This window comes from Ambystoma mexicanum, chromosome 13 (assembly GCF_040938575.1).
Source record: "Ambystoma mexicanum isolate Mex_15411 chromosome 13, UKY_AmexF1_1, whole genome shotgun sequence".
Classification (NCBI taxonomy): domain Eukaryota; kingdom Metazoa; phylum Chordata; class Amphibia; order Caudata; family Ambystomatidae; genus Ambystoma; species Ambystoma mexicanum.
In genome coordinates this window covers 653,329,334-653,353,198 of record NC_090938.1, presented here as the reverse complement: position 1 = coordinate 653,353,198, position 23,865 = coordinate 653,329,334, and the positions used below count along the sequence as shown (strand labels likewise).

At 46.8% G+C, this 23,865-nt stretch overlaps 1 protein-coding gene across 3 annotated transcripts in view; it reads right to left on the bottom strand.

Moving 5' to 3' along the window:
- Positions 1-20,392, bottom strand: part of LOC138521652 (uncharacterized) — a 225,857-nt gene extending 205,465 nt beyond the window's left edge. For 2 of the 3 annotated variants that reach the window (XM_069634639.1, XM_069634641.1), the window contains exon 1: positions 20,280-20,392. The gene's annotated coding sequence lies outside the window, so the exon portion shown is untranslated. Of the gene's footprint in view, positions 1-19,964; positions 20,101-20,279 lie in introns of those variants that run through there. The other variant, XM_069634640.1, reaches the window with a different exon arrangement.
- Positions 20,393-23,865: the final 3,473 nt, after the last annotated feature.

Genomic DNA, 23,865 nt, shown 5'->3' with positions numbered 1-23,865 from the left:
GACACCCAGATGGTAGCAAATCAGTACTGTCACCCATCCATGTGAGATGGACATCATGAAATTGAACATGCAAAATAGTGTGACAAAACACGCATGTGCCACACGCTGCAACAAAGCCAGTGTTCACTGATGCAGTGATGGCAGGCACATGGATACATCAATGGTTGGTCACTTCAACATGACAGAAGACAATAGTCATGTTGAACATTCAAACAGGGCCCCGAAATGATTGTGTGCAGGCCATGAATAGGTGCACATTACTCAATCAGCCTGATTGGTGAAATCATTCCCATAATAAGGTAACAAATGTGGGCCATTGTGGGGTGTAATCTATGACTGACGTATGTTACATTTGGGGCAGTACGGCACAATAAAAGTGTGGTAAAAATGCTAAAGATTTCATAAGTCAGGCAAAATGAACAGGAAAACAGTATGAACAATGTTGTGGCAAGATGACAGTTGAAGGGCAAGTGCAGTAATGTGGTGCTAATGGTCTACTGCGGTCAGAAGCGATACTTGAAAACCCTAACCCAAGGCTGGGGTATGGTTTGGAGGCACCACATGGGTGACTCATAGCAGTCATGACTACACAGCCTCACCTGGGACTCAATCACAACACATCACCCAAGCAACATACACATGGTTTGCACACACATGCATGGCCACTCACCGGACATTGCCTCAAGATCTGGTAGGTCTCCCACATCTTGGATATGATCCTCTGTGATGAACTCTCCAGCGATTGCCTCATGTTCTGTTAGTTCATCCTCCTCTGGTGGAGACCCACTGCCAGTCACCAGAGTAGAGGCATAATTGGAAGCCAGCTTGTTCTTTGCTCTGCGTTTGAGGACATTCCACCGCTTAGAGCAATCATCAGCTGTGCGCCTCACAAATCCAAGGGAACTAATCTGGTCCGCGATGCACTGCCAGTGGGCCCTACGTTGAGCAGTCGTAGTCTTGCACCCTGCAGTCACCAGCATTTCGCGGCCATGGGCCGACACGTAGCCCACAAGTGCGTCTAGTTCTGCATCATTGAAACTACGCTTCCTTGACATGCCGGAGTGGGTAGCCGTGTCTGGGGTCCCAGCCTGTAGCGCAAGAGCACCCTTCTTCCTCTTGGAAGGTGGTGCGGACCCTGAGTGGCTTACACCGCTCTGGTTGGTAGGGCTGAAGCGCAGGTGGACTGGGCACTGGAAGTAGCCAAAGGCACGATGACCAAAAGATCTCACTGCATGCATTGGCTGCTGGGTGATGTTGGCAGGACCAACCGTAGTGTGATGGACTTGGACCAACACTGTCCCGGCTGGGAGACTCCGAGCTGGGGTGGATTGAGCTGCAGCTGCCCCTGCAGCCTCCTCACCCTGGCTACTTGGGGCAGCAGATGACATTACTACGAGTATGCAGTCGGCGAAACCAATACATACATGCCATCAAGGTGAGCTTATTTATATTAGGTTTCACCATTACCATAATCATCCTCTAGTAAATATAGCCCCAAGGTCCTAATGATAAATATATCTCTTATAGGCTGAGGGACTATATGGTCTTTATTAAACGACTAGAGCTACATTTAAGAACCCAAAATTCCAGATCCTGGGTTTCGAAATCTCTAACACCCTGACGATCTGCCCCTTCACTGAAGGTAAGCAACTTCTGTTTGCACTTTACTCACTGTGGGAGCAAAAGCTAGTCTATACAAACAGCAGCCTTAATCTACGTAAAAATTTAACTTGCAGGTCCAATTAGACATACATAAGTATTTACTATGGACCCAGAGGACTAACCTGCATACAACAGGAATCCCTCTGACTCAGAATCACTTGCCCCCTACGAGACTAGGTAATTACTCTACTTAGCCTTGTTATATAAATTGATTTTATCAAAAAAGAACCATTAGCAGTAAAAGCTTATATCTTTTCATTTTTTCTTGTAATCAACAGCTACAGCAACAACATCTAAGCTCAATATTAAACACTGGCAACTGAATTCCATCATCTAAGAGAGGCGCAATTATAGCATGCTCCTAGTTTGTTGTCTGAATTGTTGTTTTTTAGAATATGACACTACTCCTGAAGAAAGTTCTAAAAAATTGTTGTAAGAACTGAAACATGTCGAGTTTTACAATCTAGAATTTATACTAGTATCATGATTTAACAACCTGAACCAAGGTCCCGTGAACAGTTTCAGACAGCTACTGCTCCCCGGACTGATCACTGAACCAAAGTCTAGCCATCAAGACGGAAGCCACCACTTCCCTATGGCCCAGTTTAAGTGTCACAACAAAAACTGTTTGTATTTTTTAAAAAAGTACAATTGTTTTATGTCAATTGAATGGGATGTACCCACCGCTTTTTTAAGCTATTACGTGTTTTTCTAATAGATTTGAATATTAAAAATTGAATGAACTACTTGTTTTACAGAGCCATTTAATGAAATATGTCTGTAATTTGTTGATAATTACTATCTACCTCTCGCGTCTAACATAATTGGCAGATGTGACATGGATGCCGATGATTTCACTGCGACAGGTGGTGGGGATGTACAGATGCATGTATGTCTGGTGACGTGTGTGCATGTGTTTGGCACTCCCCGTGTTGCATGTGACGTCAGGCTAACCTTCCATGTGTATGGATGGTGCTGCCTGCTGCAACATTCCTGTTGATTTGCGCATGTGTGTGGGTTCAAATGATATGTGTGTTGGGGAGTGTGATGTCATGTGTGAAGTTTGACACTGCCACTCATGTGCAACTGTCATGTGTGTATCAGACCATTGTACAGTGCCCTGATGCCTGTGTTCTATCTCTCCCTGTCTGCAGCGTCAACTGATGGAGGAGGGTGGAGACGGTGCTGTGGAGCAAAGCGGCAGGGATCGCACCGCCAGCCGGAGACGCAAGGCCCGGCTCCCCTCCCAGGTTGTCATCTCATCGGGGAGTGAGGAGTCTGGTGCCGCGTCCGTGGCCGCAGCTGCCGAGGGTAGGCCCAAGAGGTGGAGGTCGGAGGTGGACTCCTCGGCAGCAGAAGGGGCAGCTGAGACCCCACAGGGTCTGATGGAGGAAGATGGCACGGAGTCATCCAGGTTGGTGGTGGGTTTGGTTGAGGAGGAGGCTGTGGAAGGGACTCCATGGGGTCTGGAGGGGGGGGATTCCACTGGTGCTAGTGGTGCAGTCCGGAGGCAGCACAGGCCGCCGCGGAGGTGCCTGTGTGTAATCCTGTCCCCGATCCTGTGACTGCATCATCCCGCACCAGCAGGGATGCCTTCGTCCACACCCGTTTTCAGGGAGGGGATGCGCGCACAACAACTGGCCTTCCTCTCACTGCGGACGTGGCAATCCGGGACCGTGTTGAGCCTGTCCTGGCTGGGATGGCGTTGCGTCAACGGGGCATCCGAGATGACCTGCAGGGTTTTCGTGAAGACTCTGCACGTTGTTTGGGATGCCTCTTTGACCGCGTCGACCTACTAGGATGGGTCACCAGTGCTGGATTCCTCCGTCTGCTGGACCTTGTACCGACCCCCTCCTCAACTGAACCCCCTATGCGCCAGTCGTCCTCCGTGCCATCTTCCGGCCCAAGTATCACCTGGGTACCCTGTGGAGCTGCCTCTGACCCAGCGGCCAGGCTGGTGGAGGACACATCCTTGCCACAGTCGGGAGTCGGAGGTCCAGCAGGGGTGGCCACCCCAACAACTGGACCCCAGCAGGAGGAGGACATGCAGGCATCAAGAGGCAGGGCACATGCACGGCAGCAGCAGGCTCATGGTGGGAGCGATGATGACTCGGGGCCATCAACATAATAGGGGTAGGCATCGGCCGGAGGGCAGGAGGACCCTGGATTGGGAGTGTCTTCCGTGTGGCAGCGGTTGGGCCAGCAAATAGATGCGCAGCGGCGGCGGGCGGAAGAGGCACGGCTCACTATGGTCAGGGCGGAAAACTCCATGCGCAGGGCGCCGAGGCGGGCTGAGTGCCTCGAGGCAATTCGCAGGGAGTTGGAGGTGGATATGGCGTTATCCCTGCGAAACCTCTGGGCTATGGAACAGGCCCGCCTCCAGGACGTAGAACGGGAGTTCGATGATGCCCTGGCCCGGGAAATCAACAAGTGAGCCGTAGGACTAGCCCGCCGCCATTGTATATAGTTAATTAGTGTTAGGTTTCCTTTATATTTTTCTTTCATTTGTGGCACATGGACTATGCCCCACATTTTTGTATATAGTTGTTTATTAGGTAGGGTTTTTTTAGGTTTCATTTGGGTTGTTGGGCTAATGGACCCTTGATTTTGAAATTGTATATAGTTGAAGACTGGATTGAACTTCTTTTTTTTCATTTTTTACCATGGAGCAATGGATTTATTTTTTCATTTGGATCTTGTTTGATGGACGAACCCTTTGGAGACATTTTCATTTGGATTTATTTTGAGGCAGCATTCATGTATTTTATTTAATTTATTTTGGACATGCAGCCTTTTGTTTATTTTTTGTATTATTGTGTGAGTTTCTTTCCTTACCTTGCTTTTATTTTTAATACATTTTGGTTTCATACTTCATTTGTGTGGTATTCTCTCATTGGTTTCATGCATGTCACGATGTGGGTTTTCTCATTCACTTGCACCCATTGTGTGTGTGTGACGGACATGTATTGATGTGGGATCTATCATGACATGGGGATTTCAATGTGGGGTGGATGGAATACTTGTTTGGGTGTTTGGACTGGGGTGGGATTTGGGTGGCCATAAGGGCCATGGGTGTGGATCGTGATGACTTGTTGGGGTGGGGACATGGGTCGGGGCCTGCTGGCAGGTGCCCGTCACTGCGGGGTGGGTGACTGAGTGGGGGGACATGAGTCGGGGCATGCTAGCAGGTGCCCGTCACTGCTGGGTGGATGGGGGTGCAAGGGGACATGAGTCGGGGCCTGCTGGCAGGTGTCCGTCACTGCTGGGTGGGTGGGGGTGCAGGGGGACATGAGTCAGGGCTCACATGTGTGCTCACAAGTGCATGGTGCCATGTGGGCTGCCTGCAGGGCATGGGGAGGGTTTTAGGGTAGTCCCCTGTGGTGTGGGCTGCCTGCAGGGCATGGGGAGGGTTGTACGGTAGTCTCCTGTGGTGTGGGCTGCCTGCAGGGCATGGGGAGGGTTGTATAGTATTCCCCTGTGGTGTGGGCTGCCTGCAGGGCATGTGGAGGGGGGAAACCGCACACCCGGAAGGGCCCACGATGCCGAATCGCATCTGAAACTTCCCACGCACCCCCCAAATACACGTACCCCGCTCGCACAGGGCCTATCACGTGTGAAGCTCACCGCATACCCCCCAAATATACGTACCCCGCTCGCACAAGGCCTATCGCATGTGAAACTCCCCGCGTACCCCCAAATACACGTACCCCGCTCGCACAAGGCCTATCACGTGTGAAAATCCACACGTACCCCCCAAATACACGTGCCCCACTCTCGCCTGGAGTATCGCTTGTGAAACTTCCCGCACACCCCCAAAATACACGTACCCCGCTCACACAAGGCCTATCGCATGTGAAACTTCCCGCGCAACCCCAAAATACACTTTGCCCCGCAGGCAGCCCATCCACCCTGGGCATGCCCCGCAGGCAGCCCACGCCACATGGGGATGCTTTTTGTATGCAATTTACCTGGGGTGAGCGGGGTACGAGTATTCCGAGGGGTGCGCCAGTACATTTTCACACTTTTGGGTGCCGTGAGCAGGGTGCGCGCAGTATTTTCACGCGATTACAGTGTACCGGTCCTATAAGCTGGTGCAGGGTTAGCGCTGGCCTTTGCGCTGCATTGGGGATTTCAATGCCTTTTCCTTGCGCAAGGGGCGTTCTTGGGGCCGTAACTGGCGCTGCGGGATGTTCTCTGCACCAGCGCTCAAAATGGCTTGGGAATTCCATGAATACGCAGTGCGCCAGAATGCTGTTTAGCGCACGTGGCTGGCGCACGCTAGCGCACGCTCCCTCTCTGCGCTGCTCGCGTGCGCTGCCTCTGCACTGAAATCTATGAATTACCCCCCCAAGTCTGCAGCCGCCTTAGATTCCTGGAGGATCAGCTAAATATGTGCAGACACAAGTTTCAAAATTCTACCTTGCTGCAGCTGGAAAATCCTGCCTGCGTATTCGTAAGTTAAAGAACTTCAAATGCAAAAAGGCAATGTAAAAAAAAAAGTTCTTTTTTTGGTACAAGTAGTTTCAGTTAGAGCAGTTTTTAATGCCATTCCGTAAACCACACTTGCCTGACACAAAATCAATATGTTAGCAATAGGAAGAATAAATACAGTGCCAAGAAGGAAAAGGATTTACTTTGCGTTGGCGGCTTTGGGGTGTATATATTTATAATGAATAATGTTTTCTAAACATATGGCAATGGAGGATTTCCCTGGTTCTATCATTGAATTTACATATAAGTCACCATGCGAAATTCACTCATCTCTGCTGCTATTCCTTGCTGCCATACCAAATGGTAACATGTCCGTGATTACTGAACAGCTTTTGGCCCGCAAGTAAACTAAAGGCTGTAACGTAAAGATATAGAGAGTTCGTGTGTGTTTATGCGCACAAGCGCATACTAACATCAGCCTTCATTGAACTGTGGCATGCAGATTATCAAGACGGCAACATGTTCATCTTCACCAGTAGCCAATGGGGGAGCTAAAAGCCTAAATGACCACTTAAGAAAAGCTATTAAGTTTTCTTTGCCAGTCGCAGCAGGGCTATCCTTGCCATCCCCCTCCTCCTCTCCACACGTGTGTTTGTGTTGTTTGGTGGAAGCAAGGGGTGGCATTTCAGTGGAAGTATGTTGAAAAGCCCATTTCTGGTCCTGGGTGCCTGGTTTTGTTTGTGAAGATAAATCTGACAATTTATGTCCTTTTAAGAAAATATTTGTTAAGAGGAGTTGACTCCACCTGCTATACCACGATAACCATGATATACCGTAATTTGGCAAGAAGGTTATCGTACCGTCATAAAACTAATACCGTGACACCCCTAGTTGGTAACAACACAAACAGTGACACACCCGTACACCAACAAACCCAAAATGTTGGAGACACCAACCTGAAAAGACCGGATACGCTAGTCGTAACCATGAGTGACGGAGAAAGAAGAGATCCTTACCCCAACCGAACTACACTACTGGTGCTGTTTGGAAACAACCCTAACCTCAAACAAATACGAACACAGTATATTGAAGCTGTATACATAACCAAGAAAAAAAGGATGGATACAGTAACTCTGTCAATTCCGTCACTGATTGTGAAGCAAATAATATGGAAAGAAAAGGAAAAGCTATCAACTCAGGGTTTCATTGTTTCAGTTACAAAATAAACAGGTGACCAAAGCCCACACGAGAGAACGAACATATGAAAACACCCACTCACTAATTGCTCAAGATCCCAAAGCTCTTCTTGTCAATTTCCGAGGAATCATTGAACGTTTAGAAAGGGAAGTTTACTATGAAGAAGAAATGAAACAACCCAAAGAAACCAAATGGTCATGGCTACCACAAGCAATTAAAGCAACCACTCACCGGCAGAATGAATAATGTTTAACCACATCTGCCCCTCAAACATTGCGAATAGCGGTTTGGAATACCAGAGGATTTACTCACCTTATGAAATCCAGTTGAGCTCACCTACTAGGCACATATGATTTAATATTGCTACAAGAAACCTGGATAACCATGCAACCAACGTGGCCGAACTACAAAATATGCTGAGTCCCTGCAAAAAACAAGCAAAAGGGAGACCCATGGCAGGTCTTCTTGTGGCACTAAAGATACATGCATTGGGAAAACTAACACCATGGATCCCTCCTCATCCATGCATACAGCTGTTAAAATTAGAATGCAATAACAATCTACATCGTCTGGCTCATGCACTGCCATTATCAATATCTACTGGAATCCTGCCATCTTAACTGATGATGATTTTTTCAAGCACATAACTACTAGTCTTGATATGATTGCAATAGAATCACAAATCCAAACGACAATAATAGCAGGCGATTTAAATAAAATGTCTATCCCAAACTGGCAAATGGATCGCTCTAAAAGCCGCTAGATGGAAGAACCTCATGGCTGACAGAAATATGACTCTACTTAATGGAAATATAGAGGGTGACATTCCCCTATGCTCGACATGCAAGAGAAACAAATCACAAGCTGTATTGGATTATGTATATGGATCAACTAACACTATAAACTTTGTTAAAAGCTTTACAGTCATCAAAACGGAAGAAAGTAACCACAATATACTAGAAATAATATGCATGTCCATTCCTCATGCCCCGAGACAGTATTACAAACATGCCATACAACTATCTGAATATGAACCAAAGAAAGGAGTATTGCTGTGCCCGGGGTTTAGAGCAGACGGATTAATTGATTTAGTAACCTCTTTGTGCCAACCCTCTATCTAACCAAAATAAATTGATGCAAATCGCATTTAACCCTTTGACAAGAGAAAGAAACACCAAGAGGACAGAAATTCTAAACTAATTCTGTATTTAGTTAAACAAACAAAATAGCTGTTAGACAGTTGCAGTATAACAGTAAGCAAAAACACACAATAAAAAACAAACATTCAAATAATGTAAGCTAGTACAAAAAAAGCAGTTTGCTTGCAAATCAAAAAACACACATAACACAAACCTATACACATCTGTTCAAAAATCATGAAGTGTTGACCCAAAACAGAAGAGTAAAGGGGGAAGGAAGGGAGAACAGACAGATGGGAAACAGGGAGATTGGCAAATGTATGGAAAAACAATACATGACAATAAATGAGGGCAGAATCATTCCGTCCTAACAAAGTACTGTAAACAAAACACTGAGCTAAACAATCCTTATGTAGCTGATTGGCCTTAATTATCACTTATCAATCCCGATTCAAATCTAGAGGTGAATTCAAAAAATGCAAAAACAAAACAATACATCTCAGGAACAGCTTTGCTTCCCCGAGGTGAAATTTGCCAACAACTATCTGAATGCAGGAATCGAATTAAATGGACTGTACCCAAACTAGAAAATATATTAGGCAGAATGATGCTAGCGACATCTACCACAAACACTTCAAAGAGTTCGCAAGATGCATATACGGACAGTTTATCCTTCTTTTCCCAAAACATCGCCCCTACACTGCAACCGATATTCTCTGCAACACATACATATGATCCGGTCATCAAGAACAGAAAGACAAAGAAAAGACACGATTTAAAAAACCTAAAAGCTGATACAGTCGATGAGTAATCGGAAAAAGGCTATCAACATCTGCACAAAATACAAGAACTTCATAACCTAGTATAAATATCTAAAAACTCAAAGAGAAAATGAAGAAATGCTTTGATTCTTAACAACGAAATCCAGAGCTCAAATTTGGAGCCTACTTAAAGAAGGGGCCAAATACAGGAACATCATCACACTTATTAAACACCATAAGTGAGTCGGAATGGGTATCCCATTATACTGCACTTTTCGCTGATGATTGTGCACCCCTCTCCACCTTATCCCAGAACGAAAATCATGCAGATAAACTATCTATTGACATCATAGACATTTGATTGCAAATTTAAAAATTAAGCTTGTCGAAAGCACCAGGTCCCGATGGAATATCCAATGCGACCATCAAAGCCCAATCCGGAACTATGGTCTGAAATCTTGCTTGCAATCTATTGAAACATAGCTAGAATAGGTATTATATCAACATCCTGGAAACAATCCATACTCACACCTATTTATGAAAAGGGAGATTGATCGAAACCAACTAACTACAGACCCATAGCGCTACTAGACACGACTGGGAAAATATATGCTAGACTGCTCTTAAGAGACCTAACCAGCTGGCTAAAGACAAAGAATATGCTTGATCCCCATCTATCAGGCTTTATTAGTGGAATAGGTACGGCACCCAATCTACTTATCATAGCAACACTGAAAAAGGAAGCATTAGCGAACAAACAACCACTATATCTCGCTTTCATCGACTTCAGACAAACGTTTGACTCAATATCACGCTCTTTATTATGGAAGAAATTGAAATCAGCTGAATGTATGTCTATATGTATTGTTTATTTATATAGCCCCTATACACAGGCAAGTGTTTCAAAGTGCTCAAGGAGGGTTGGAACATAGGGGAAAAAAACAACAGTCGCTCAGTGCCCTTGAAGCTCTGAGAAGATATTAGTCTGCACAGGCAGAGTATTTATTTATCTATTCATTTGGTTATACGCCCAGACCCTGAGGTATCACATAGGCATAGGATACAAGAATACTTGAGCAGGCTTAGGGAAAATTGTTACAGCGAGTTCTTATAAGGTTAGTGGTTACAGTGAATCATATCAAGACTTAATTGGAAGCAGGTACAGAGTAATTAGTTACATTGGTGTCAAAAGCAAAAAACGTAAAATCATTTACATTAGGCATTTGTGATTGAGGAGCGAAAATACATTTACCAGTGTGGGATATAGCAAATAGGCCTGACAGTGATTCTGCAATTTTAACAGTACAATTAGGGGTGAAGACAGGGGAGAAACAGACCAGACGATCTTCAGGCATGGTGCATACAGATTGAGAAGTGAACACAGGGTCACAGGGAGGGGAGGGTCAAGTGCACCTGGTCAGTTGAGACTGGGGTAAGTGCAGAGAGGGCCACTCTCTTGGGTTCATTTCTCGGTGAGTTGAGTGAGGGTGGGTTGTAGGGCCCCTAGGCAAGTGCAAGAGGACTTGCGGGGCTGCCAGGGACCAGTAAGACTCTGAGGTACACCAGGCGGCCAGTCACAATGTTGTAGGGAATAGAAGTGAGAGAGGGGAAGAAGAGAGAACTAGGTTAGCAGGGTAGAGGGAGCGGGAAGGAAGAGCAGAAGAGGAAGGTCTTGAGGAGTTTCCGGAATTTCAGGAGATCCGGCTCAAGACATAGGGTTACAGGGAGGCTATTCCAGAGGGAGGCACCTGCTGAGGATAAGGATCTCCCACCAAATCTCTGTTTGGAGAACCGGCTCACTTGCAGAAGGTTGGAGTTAGATGAGCGGAGGGCTCATGGGGGACAGTATTTAGGGAGGCAGCGTTGTAGGTAGGTAGGTCCCAGGCCCCAGAAAGCCTTGTGGACAATGCAAAGGGTCTTGAATTTGATCCTTGCAGCCACAGGGAGCCAGTGAAGGGATTTTAGCGCCAGAGAGACGTGGTTCCTGGCTTGAGGCCAATAATAAGTCTCACGGTTCTGTTCTGATTGAGTTGCAGAGGGCGCAGGGCAGAAGAAGGGAGGTTGAGGAAGAGGCTATTGCAATGTTATGTTATGTTATGTTACTACATTTCTATAGCGCCAAAGCCCTAGGGCATCCAGGTGCTGTCACAAACAATGGGATTCAGCAAAAGACCAACCAGGGTCACAGCAAACAGTCTGGTCTTTAGCAATTTCCTAAAGGCTAGATGGTTCTCCTCCTTGCAGAGTGCCTCCGGTAACTCGTTCCAGACCCGTGCCACCAGGATTGGGAATGCACGGCCGTTTCCCCAAGTTCTTTTTATACTTTCTACTTTAAGGCAGCAGGCCTTAGCGGATCAGAGGTTTCTTTTGGGGTGATAGTCACCCTTTCTTTAAGGCACAGAAGAGCCGATCCAAAGATATATTTGTGACATACTGTCAACTGTATAAACAAGATCCTCGCAGAAACCGGCAGCCAGTGCAGCTCCCTCTGGGCTGTAGATGTAGGCTCATTTCGCCCCATCTGGTAAACAATACGTACTGCAGCATTTTGTACCTTTTGTAATGCCTGAATATGTTCTTTATTAGCACCACTCAAAAGGGCATTACAGTAATCCAACCGAGGGAGTATGACTGCCCTGGCTAACTTGGCCCATTGTCTTTTGTGATCATAGGGGCGACCTGTTGTTAGCACTTTTAGATGATATTTAATGCTCTTTACAATAGCTTCCACATGAGCCCCTGCGTTCATGTTGGCCTCCGTGTTGGTGCTGAAGGTCTTCACTTTGGGGGTCACTGTTATCCGGCTACCCTCAACCTCGAAGCTATCAAAGGCCTGGTCTAAGCTTTCTCTAGCATGTTGTGACCCATATATCATTAGCTCTGTTTTAGTAGCATTTAAACATAACCAATTAGTCGTCATCCAGCTTTTATGATCTGATAGACATAGTTTAACATTCCCTGGTCCACTGTATGATTTCTTCTAATCGCCAAGGACAACTGAAAGTTGTTAGTGTAATTAGTGAAAAAGAGCCCCAGTTTTTCCAGTTCCATACACAGGGGACAATCTATATATTAAAAATCAGGGTGGGTTTAAATGCCCCCTGAGGGACACCACAAGTGGTGAGTTCTACTTCGGATGAATTATTACCCTAATAGACCCTGGATCTATGGCCCTCCAAAAATGATTTCAGCCATCTAACTGCCTCCTCTGAGAGGCCCCCCACAGAGGCCAGTCTATCCAGCAGAATTTTGTGATCAAGCAGATCGAAAGCTGCTGATAGATCAAGTAAGACCAGCAGCCCTGATCTGCTCTTCTCCAATATGGACAGCATCTGGGTCTGAAGATCTATTAAGGCGCTTTAAGTGCCATGAAAGCATTGTAATCCCGACTGCTTTTTATGCAGGATACCAGTCGCTGCCAAATGGGATTGGAGCTGTATAGTTGCTACTTTGTCAACCAAATTCACAAGAAACAGGGTATTGGTAATAGGTCGTAGACCCGTAGCATCATTAGGATCCAATCCTACTTTTTTTAAGCGGGTTTATCGCCACATCTTTTATAGCTTGCGGGATGGTACAAGATTTAAAAGAGGCATTGACAAATCTACACAAGAATGGAGCAAACATTTCTTTGTGCTCCAAAATTATCTTTGATGGAAGGAGGTCTCCTGGACAACTTGTAGGGTGCATGATTTGAAGTATGTTTTGTATTTCAACAATAGACATCGTTGAGAAGCCAAACCCAGTGGTGGTTACCTCCTGGCCTTGGTCTCCCAAGTTAGTCATCACACTATCCTTCTCCTTACTTTCTCACCCATCGCCACATTCAACAGTTGTTGAAAGTGATTTCTGCCTAGCCAACTAGTCCCTAATCTTGCTTTGAGCGCACTGGAGTTTGTCCGAGAAGGCTTTTTGTACACGTGTGCAGTCATCCTTGGTGCAATAGCGAGAACCAGGGCTCTGCAGACAGTGAGCCTCTGGGGGAAAGTGAGAAAGGGTAGAGCACCTCTCAGGAGGTGTAGTTGATAGTTAGATTTTTTAGAGATGTCTGAAATGTGAGAGGAGAAGGAGAGAGTGGAATCAAAGATGACCCCAAGGTTTGTTACTTCGCAGGTGGGTGCAGGTGCAGGGCTAAGGGACGCCGGCCAGAATGAAAGTGGGAAGGCGGGAGCAGGGGTCCCAATGTGCGCAATCTCAGTCTTAGTGGTGTTGAGACAGTGGTTGTTTGCAGCATACCATGACTAAATAGTGGACAGACAGTCAGATATGAGCGAGGAGGAGGAGGTGGCTGAGGGTAGCCTGAAAGATAGTTATGTGTCATCCGCATAGCACTGGAAGTTAGAGGTGAAGGTGGCAATCACCCGTGCCAGGGCAGCCATAGAGACGTGGAAGAACCAGGGGGATATGTTAGATCCCTGGGGAACGCCACAGGTTGAGAGTGTGATAGTCGAGTGAAAGGCTCCAAGTTCCACCTGGGATGGGCGGCTGGAGAGGAAGAAGGTTAACCACGCCAGAGCCTGACCTGTGATTCCCAGGGTGTCACGGAGACATGCGATCGGGATATTGTGGTTAACCATGTTGAAGGCAGAGGAGAGGTCAAGGAGAATGAGGATAGATGGGGTGTTAGTGTCAAGATTAGAGAGTAGGTCTTCACAGGTGTTCAGAAGAGCAGTTTCCCTACCTCTGGATGCTCTAAAGCAAGATTGGTTGTCATGGATGCAACCAATACGATTCAGTGTGTAGTACCAGCTGAGAGATAGCCAGTAGGGGTTTGCCCAGGAGGGAGTGATGGAGATGGGGTGGTAGTTTGCCAGAATGGAGGGGTCTGCAGAGTGTTTTTTGAGCAGAGGGTGCACAGTGGAGTGCTTCAGTGCAGTTGGGAAAACTCCAGTGTAGAACAAGAGGTTGCAGAGATCAGTCAGGGCTGAGGCGAGGGAGTCGATATTGTGTTTAATGGTTTTTGAGGGGCAGGGGTCCACCTGTTTGGATGAAGCCTTCATATAGCGGACATGTCTGGTAACCTCATCCGGTGTGACAGGTGAGAGAGAAGAGAAGGTAAGTGGAGGGGGGGGCTGAGGGAGGCTCTGTTGTTGGTGTATGCTGTGGTGTGAAAGAGATGGTGGAAAGGATGTCTAGGGTTTTTCTAGTGAAGTGTGCAGCCAGGGTTGAGCAAAGGTCCTTGGTGGGTGTGATAGACGAAGATGCATTTGCTCCTTTCAGACTTTGAAGAGTTTGGCCGTGTTGTTTGATGCCGCGGAGACGCAGACTTGAATAAATACTCTTTTCTTGGTGCGAATGGAGAGTCGATCATGCCTTTTAAGGCCTTTTAAGGAGGCGGTTCGCCAGTTTGTCAAATGGTTTGCCCGTTGCATTCCATTTCTGCTCAGCTGCCCTACATTTACGTTTAAGGGAAGTCAGGTCAGAGTCGTACCAAGAGTTGCACTTTTTTGAAGGCTTCAGTCAGAACCTCATGACAGGGGCAAGAGTGTCAAGGGTGTTAGAGATAGAGTGATTGAGGTTAGCGAGGGCTATGTCAGGGTGGGAGTCAGGTGGAGGAGAGTAGAAGGAGGCAAAAGCAGCCACTGTCACTTTCTTCCTGATTCTGGTAACTTTGAAGCCCAGTGGCTGTGCCGGATGTTTTGCTGCAAGAGGAGTGGAGAGGAGAGCTTAAGGTGTATAGACAGAAGAGAGTGGTCAGTCCAAGAAAGGGAGGTAGTGAGAGGGATGTCAGAAGAGATGACAGCATCCATGGTATGGCCTGTAGTGTGCGTCGGGCCAGATGGAAGGATAAAAAGGGCGAGAGGGTCGCAAAGGTTGCGGAAAGGACCAGAGGAGTTTGGCGAGTCCAGATGGATGTTCAGATCACCCATCTGGAGGAGTTGAGAGGAGGAGGAGAGTAGAGAGGAGACTGCGTCCGCCCATTCCGAAAGGAAGAGAGTGGACTGACCTGGTGGCCGAAAGAAAGTGGCCATAATGAGAGAAGATTTAGGGGATAGTGAGAGTCTGCAAGTTAGGCACTGGAAGGAGGAGTAGGCCTGAGCATGGATGATGGACACAGGTATCTAATCTGGGAAGATAAGCGCCACTCCCCCACCTGTCTTCTTAGGCCTGGGTGCAGAGAGGATATTATAGCGTTCTGGGAGGAGAGTGTCAAAGCTTGTGACAGAGCTATCCTTGAACCAAGTCTCAGTGATGGCGAGCACATCAAGATCCATGAGTTCGAGGAGATTGCAGGTGTCAGTCGAGTGTTTGATGGCTGAGCGAGTGTTGAGAGTGGCAATGTGGAGCAGCTTGCCATCTTTGAGGGTCTTCCTCAGGGGGGGAGGGGTACAGGGAACGGTGGTCCGCCAGAAGGTGGCAAGAGAGCCAGGGGGATAGTTGAGAATGGCAAAGGCACCAAGGCCGACAAGGGAGCCGGTACAGTACGGCAAGGCACGGCCACCTGTACAGAGGAGGAGGAAGGCACAGAAGGCAAGGGAGCCTGGACGGAGGGAGAGGTGAGGTTAGAGAGGCGAGGGAGGAGCCTGTCGAAGAGAAGGAGGTTGGGTTGAGGACCCTAAACCATGATGGTTCCATTGAGATAAACATTAATGGAAATGGCAAAGAGGTCATGTAGAACCTCCCAGCGAGTACCACCATTAATGGGAGAAGAGGCAATAGGAGAGAGGAAGCTGACTATGTAGTGAAACCATAGGTCAGGTGAGTTAACGAGAAAAAGGATGTCAGTGATAGTCTCTCTGGCTGAAGCCGTGACATAGGTGTCTGCCATAGGAAGGCCTGGGTTGGAGGCAAGAGTGTCCTTCTTAAGTTTCTTCCGGACAGATTTTGTGATAGGAGACGGATAGGAGATAGAGAAGCAGTTGGAGAGGATAAGAGATATAGATAGTGCCATGGTTGGATGCAGTGAAGGGGGGAGACACTTACCAGTCAGAGCACAGGTGTACTTGAAGGCAGGGAGAGGTGAGGGCACAAGGGAGGAAGGGGGAGGCAGAGTGGTGCATGACAGCTAGGGAGGAACAAAGCACCACATGGCACCACTAAATTCGATTTTTAGTAGGACTGGTGAAATACATGCAGCATCTGGGCAGGCTAGGTTAAGTGGAGATGAGGTGAAATGAGGGTTGAATAGTTCCAAGTGTGAGGAAGGGATCAAGAGGATATAATGTATATTTTAAGATTATATGAAATCATATATGTTCTGGTGGCAATTATGTCTATATTTGAAAAGTTGTAATTACAACTACAACATTTTTTTTTTAAGTCAACTATTCAGAAAAAAATGTATGCGTAGATGTAAACTACAATTGGATGGACGGAGATATAGAGCGACATTTGGCGCTATTTCACACAGAAATACAGCCATACTTGTTTATCGTTACTGCAAGCAGTAAATGTACCCGACTAAAAGTGGGATAGCGTGCAGGACATAATTTGTCTCTGCGATTACCACCTAAACCCATCCAAAGCTGAATTCAACCTTATGGGGCTGCCTGCTAAACAACAACTTATCCAACAATGGCTCATTGATATGCACCTAGAAGGATTTGATCCACAACTCTCTGACTCAGATAAATCCTTAGGCTGCACCATTGACAGCATCCTGTCCTTTCAGAAACACATAGCCAAGAAGGTGCAAACAGCCTGGCTCTGAATCTCCACCCTTCGCAAAATCAAACCCTTCATTCTGCCACAGGCCCTTGTGGTCTTGCACCTCAATGGAGGAAATAACCTCCTAACGTGGCTCCCAGCTGCTCACTTGGCTCCCATAAAAGCAGTCCACCACGCAGCAACACTTCTTATTACAGGTGCACAGAGATTTGACCAAATCACCCCCGTCATATGCAAATTACATTGGCTTCTTCTCTAGGCCAGGATACTGTTCAAGACTGCATGTATCATCTACAAAGCAGTCACAAGTAGCACACCAGCGTACCTGGTGGCTAAGCTCCACATATCTGGTGGCACATGCTCCTCGTGTAGCAAACTGACCAGCTGGGTTGCAACACAATTCGTCTGCAAAGAGAGGACCCGCAAACAATCCTTCTCTTATCGTGCACCCACCTTCTGGAGCTCAATCCCAGTATTGGCTCGGGATGCCCTCACACTTCTCCAATTTCGCAAATCTCTCAAAACATGGCTTTTTTTAACAACACCTGACCATGGATTAATTCCAGTGGGGACACATACCGATACACAGACCTCAACTCACAGTACTGCGCTACTGTTAAAAGATACCAGCCCAAATTCTCGTTAGCCACACTCTGGACAGCGCTCTGTTGTTCTCGAGCTACGTCTGCGCTTTTAACAAGAACATAAAAAATGATGTTGCTAACATAGTGTTAGTACCCATTCATGGAGTCCCATAGGATTCCATTGGGAACATGGCGGAATCACCAGAATTGGTTATTCCACAAGCAGTAACTATGCCACTTTTGGCGAGAAAGAGGAGGAAATACCACTAGCCAAGCGCTGGAGGTATTTCACCCACTTAACCTCCAAACTCATAGTATGGTGGTGTGGTAAAAATTGCAGCAATTCTGTTACTTTCACTTTTTTAACCCACCACCATAATCATAATAACCACCATAGGCTCCTGTCTTAATTACAAATTATAGAACCAGGAAAGCTGTCTTAAAATTCTGGCTTCTCCACTAGGCCGAAGTATGTGATCCTGGGCAAACCAATTTGTCTTAGTTTCCTTTGATGACAAAAAAAGTTATTGCCTTGAAGTAATTATTTAAGGTATGCCCAGGAGTAACACACTCAAGCATCCCTTTGCAGTCTGTAGTGTTGCAATAAATATATAATAATATTGACCAGTGAGATGGTGGATTCCACAGAGTGACATGTTTCTTGTGTTACTCATACCAACATATATTTTGAGCCATGGTTCTCTCCTCATAGATTAAGTGAAATAAATGATGCTACAAGGATAGTAATGTAAGCATGGGATGGCTGAGGTGGTGATTTATGAGCACACATGGGAATATTGTGTAGGAGACATGATAAAATGTGACTAAGAATGAGACGTGTCTTGAAACTGTAGGCTTTACTGCAAAATATCTGAATAGACAGCAGTGACAGTAATACATAGCGTATGTTTCTATTGAAAGTACATAATAAAGTGCATGCTACCAACTTGCCGCACTATCCTTTTTACACCCCACGCCCCAATATTATGGACTAAGGCGTGTCCCTGCATGCTTTGATAAAGGATAACTTGTCAGTGACAGGGTACCACCTAAATTATACTATCTCCTACAGTCAAAATATCATACTCTTATCCTCCCACTCTAGCCTGGGTCTATGACTCGCCCCCATCCGCCACAGAACAACTGCCTCCAAAAGCCACAGGTTCAAACTCCACTTAGTTATATACCCACACTATCCATTCCATTCTGGAGAAACTAGTCGTCTCGGTTTTAAATTTGCATTCTGGGGGCTGTAGTGTGTTTATAAAGGGGAAATGCAGGACTACACGTCCCAGAATGCAAAGTTAAAACCAGGACCGGACCAATGTTTCCCTATTGGAATGGATAATGTTGGCATTATGCACCCCAACAGGGTGTACGCGTTTCCCCCAAGCCAAACTACTCCTGCACCGCAGGTCAGTTTCTTTCATATCACCCAGTAACCTGAAATGTTCTCTCCGATGCTCCGACTTTTCAAGGTCTTTATTATCTTGGTATTGTTGTTCTATGGATTTTACAGAATTTGTGGCAATAAACATCCTTCTGTCCCCTACAAAGCTTCCAGGTTTCCCGATGCCCTACCTGTGAAGGCCACCCAGTCCTGTTTTTACTTGGAAATCTGGGCTTTGTAGTTCCCCAAAATTTCAAATGTGAAAGGGAAATAAAACAAGCCCCAGAATCCAAAGGGTAAATCCGAACTGGGTGGCCTTCTCATGCATGGCCACGGGAAACTTAAAAGCTCTGCCTCCAGGAAATGGCCCCCAGTGCATATCCCGTATCCCTCATGCCCACGTCCGCCTAGATACATGGCCATTTCTGTATAAAGTCTCATTTTACCCTAGAACGGATTCATTCAATTCAATGCCCAGTCTTTTAACAGCCTCCACCTCCCTCTGCTACACCCAGTGCCATACCTCAAACTGTTGAGTTTCTAAGGCTGCGGGGGTCTGCAACCTTTGACTCTCCGTATGTTTTGGACAACAACGCCCATGATCCCTCATCATTAACTATGCTGGCTAAGGCTGATGGGGTTGTATCCAAAACATCTGCTGAGCCAAAGGTTACAGACCCTTGCATCTAAGCATACATACCAACATGCCCTATTACATTCAAGAGATGGAAGTTCAGGTCCGACGGTCTGGTGTTACCTTTGCATTTTGGGAGTTGCAGTCCTGGATTTATAACGGAGAAATCCAGGATTGCAAATCAGAGAATGCAGCGTTAAAACCAAAACTTGACTAGCATCTCCCGAATAGAAGGGGGCATGTATGTATACAGTTTATGAAATCAGACGTTTTTGGAGAGGTGGTCCCGTTGAAGTCGATGGGAATTAATCCATTTGTTTGGCTGATGTTTTTATGCGCAGGTGGGCCAATTGAAGTCAATGGAGGGTATCGGGTTTACAGTTAAGTAACACGGAGTCTAGGGCGGATGACATCCTCCAATTGAGGGTAAGGTGAGAGGTATTCACTGCTGTCTTTCAATCACTCCCCTCTCCTCCGATCTTGTCCTCGACTCCTGCCCATCTCCTACCTTAAGGTAATTTTCTTCCAATACAATGCGTTATCCACACCAGGCCTTACCCTCCATTGCGCTCCTCCACAACCCAGGCCGCCTAAACGCATCCCAAAGTTCGTATCATCCAACCTCCGGATCATTGTATACCACCATTGTATGCCATGGTGACTTCTGCCACCTCCAGTTCTGCCCTAAATTTGCCCAATGCCTATGTGTCATTTGTGGGGGACCACCCGGGGTCCTCACACCTTTTAGTCGACTTGTTTGTGACTTGACAAAAACGGGGGGTGCCCCAGAATAATGCATTCTGGAACCTGAAGTTATGCCTCCTTTGTAAACCCCGCCTCTTCCATGCTGACCTGCCCTCGGGGGTCCTGTACCTTTAATAACACCTCCATGCTGCTTCGTTGTTTCCTTGTCTCCTGCTCCGCCCTCTTGTTGCTCATTGGTCCCAGGCTGTTCTTGGTCTGTCTCTCGTTGGCTGAGAATGCTGTCTCTCTGAACAGCTGGTTCACTGGGTGAAGCCAGAATAAGTTTAGCGTAAAGGAGGTGATAACCCGAGAGATAAACATAGTAAAGGGAATAGCCCAACAGAGTCACGCCATGTGGCACGTCACGTTCAGCAAAATGAGCGGCCATATTAGACTATTTCTGCAGTTCGTAGCGGGTTGGGACTGGCGTGTCACGATTCTAAAATGTCATTGATTGAACTATTGAAAAATGAAATTTTGGTTTCCATTTTTCAAATATTTCAAGTACAACACATCAACTTAATAATGTCAAGCGATGATCGCTTATTATCAAACACTTAAAATCACCGCTCATGATTTGGGAAATATACCGTAGAAATTACAGTGAAACACGACCTTGTCGAGGATGGAAGGGCCATATCGGAGCCCCTATTATGCTCGTTGCCTAGTTGCCGAACAAGGATTGTCTACGTATGTTAGGGTGACCAGATTTTCAAAACAAAAAACCGGGACGGCCACCAACATAAAAGAGGGACTACTCCATCGCAGCCCACCAATTACTGCCCCTCCCCCAACACGCCCCCACAACCACATTTCCAGCACTTCTCCTTTCTATAAACTGTATATAATCTCATTTGTGCAGTTTTGTCTGTGAATGTGGCATGTCAATTCAAAACGAGCGTTAGCTCTAATTGATTGCTGTACAGTAATGTCCAAGCCAGTCTGTGCCACAGTCAGTAAGTGTTCTGACTTGTGTGATAATGAACCTGCCGGCTCGGCAGGCGTGACAGACACGGAGCGGAGCTCTCGCTCCGTGGTCGTGAAACTGTCGCGGGGAGCGGGAGTTGCGCAGCAATAAAAACAGGACCACAGGTATCGATGCCTAAACCCGGACTGGCGTTTACCAGTGTGCCCAGGTCGGAAGGAAAAAATAAGCTGAATGCCCTTCAAAAACAAGCCCAAAACAAGCTGACTCCCATCCAAATAAGCGGAAAAAACAAGCGTGCACCTAAAAAGTTGTGGAAAGGTCTCAAAAGTAAGAAACATAACACAACAAGAAAAACATACATAGACAGAACACTGACATAGTGTGTTAGAACAATATTTTATTGCATGGTGACTAGAAGTCCCAGATTGCAAAATAATACGGCCCTGAAATATTTGTATTTATTGTTTTATATAGTGCCTTAATCCAAGGTGCTATATAATATTGTAACATGGCCAATTGGAAGCTGAAAAGAAACATGGCCTTCGTGAATACATCTTTCTGAGAAAATGTTGTATATAGATTCCAATAATCCTCTAACCCAGTCTTGCAAAAAAAAGTTTTTAAAAAATAAATAAATAAAGGATGTTAGTGGATAATGCGTCAGCACTGGGGATATCACCAAGATAATATTGCTATAGAGTGACGCTTGCTAAACTAAACCAATCCCCTTCTTTACATCTTTACATGTCAGTGTGTCTGCCTGCATGACAAAACTTTTAAAGTGTGCTTTTTTTGCATATGTTTAGGCATTTGGCATTGATGGGCCACCTGGTGGGCAAGTAACGATCCCATCAGTGCCAAACACTTAAGCATATTCAAAATACAGGGCGCACCCGAGAGCAAGACAAAGCAGCAATTGCCGTCAAATGCTACCAGCAGCCCAGTGCAGGACGCTCTGTGCGACGTGTAATGGGCTTAACAGCAATATAAACAAGCCCAATTACACGCGCACAGACGGTCCAACAAGCGGACGAAAACCGCGACAAGCGACCTCCAAATATTATAAGCGACTTTGGGCAAAAACAAGCCCAAAGTCGCTTATAATAAGCGGACCTGGCAACACTGGCGTTTACCCGCCAGTTCCGGTGATGCCTTTATTTCTACATCCGCCTGTAGTGTCACGTGACCCTGCTATTCCGGGACACGTGACACCACATTCCTCCCCAAATTGGAGGTAAAACTCCCATGGGTTGACATTACATTTTACATAGAGTCTTACTTCTGGGTGAGTGAATGTCTCTGTCTCTGCTGTCGTCTTCCTTGGTATATTTCGTCTACTACATATCCTTGAAGGCGGGAGGATGGTCTGGGCCTTTCTCTCAGACTGTATCGTGTGTTTCTTTCACGTGGCGCGTTTTCCGTGGCGGCCTCCACTTCACCATTTGCTCCTTCCGGCACTTCTATGGTCTGCTGTGGCGTGGGTGTTTGCGGTGGGTGTACTACTTCCTCCCTCTGGGGTGACCGTTGTTCTTCCCACATTTCTGGGGGCACTTTCCTGAAATGGGAGACGTTCCTGGTTACTGTCTCTTTTCCGCGGGTTGCCGTAATCATGCTGTGGTTAGTGGTGGTGACGGTCCACGGGCGCGCTTCGAAGTTGAGGGACATTTTCTTCGGTGGTGCCCGGTTCCTGACGAGGACTGTGTCTCCCGGGTTTATGTCTCTGTGGTGTGCTCGTCGAGCAATGCTTTCTCGCTCATTGTGTCTTTCCCGTCTTGTTTCCATCCCGATGATATCTGGGTCTGGCGCTGTCCAGTCTGGGTGTATCGGTAGCTCTGCCTGGATGGGGACTCCGAACATGAGGGCCGACGGGCTGACCCCTGTGGCTGTGTGTGGGGTTTGTCGGTGTGTCCTCAGAAACCGATATACAGCCTTCAACCAGGGGTGTCCTTGCTCCTTGGCGATCCTGATGATCTTGTTCAGGGATCCCATGAAGCGCTCTGCGTCACCGTTTGCCTGGGGCCATCTTGAGGTGATGCGTTGATGTTTGACGTTGACTTCTTTGAAAAATTCCCTTAGTTCTTGACTGACAAACGATGGGCCATTGTCACTTTTCATTTTCTTGGGAATGCCATGAGTGGCGAATATCTTTTCCAGTGCAAGGATGGTGGTTTCTGCGTTCGTCGAGGCGACATGCTCTACTTCCGGGTATCTGCTATACTCATCTATCACCACTAGCAGGTATCCTTCTCCAGCGATGGTGCAGTGGTCCATGCTGACGGCTTCCCACCGTCTTCGGCTTCGGGGGGCGCAGCTGAGTGGTTCTGGGCTTGCTGGTCTCCGTGAGGCTTGGCATGCCGTGCAGGATTCTACGAGTTCTGTAATTCTCTGGTGCATGTTTGGCATCCACATTCGGGACTTTAGGTAGGCGGTCGACTTGACAATCCCTTGGTGTCCACTGTGGGCCAGCTTGAGCGCTCTGTCCTCAAGGGATTCTGGTAATATGATCCTGTGTCCTTTCAGTATTACTCCTTCAGGGGCTACAGACAGTTCATGTCTGACACCGAATAGGGCCCTGAGTTTGGCTTGGGCAGTGGTTGTTCGGTGAGACATTGACATGAGGTACGTTTTCAAGTTGCCTGACTGTATGGCTGCGGCTGCATGTTTTAGGACGGTGTCCTCTGCTGTTTCTTGTACCACTTCCTGCAGTGTCAAAGCTCGTGGTCGGGCGCAGGCTATCACGTGACAGACGTGTTCGTCCGTTTCTGTTGCGTGGCGCTGTTCTTCGTC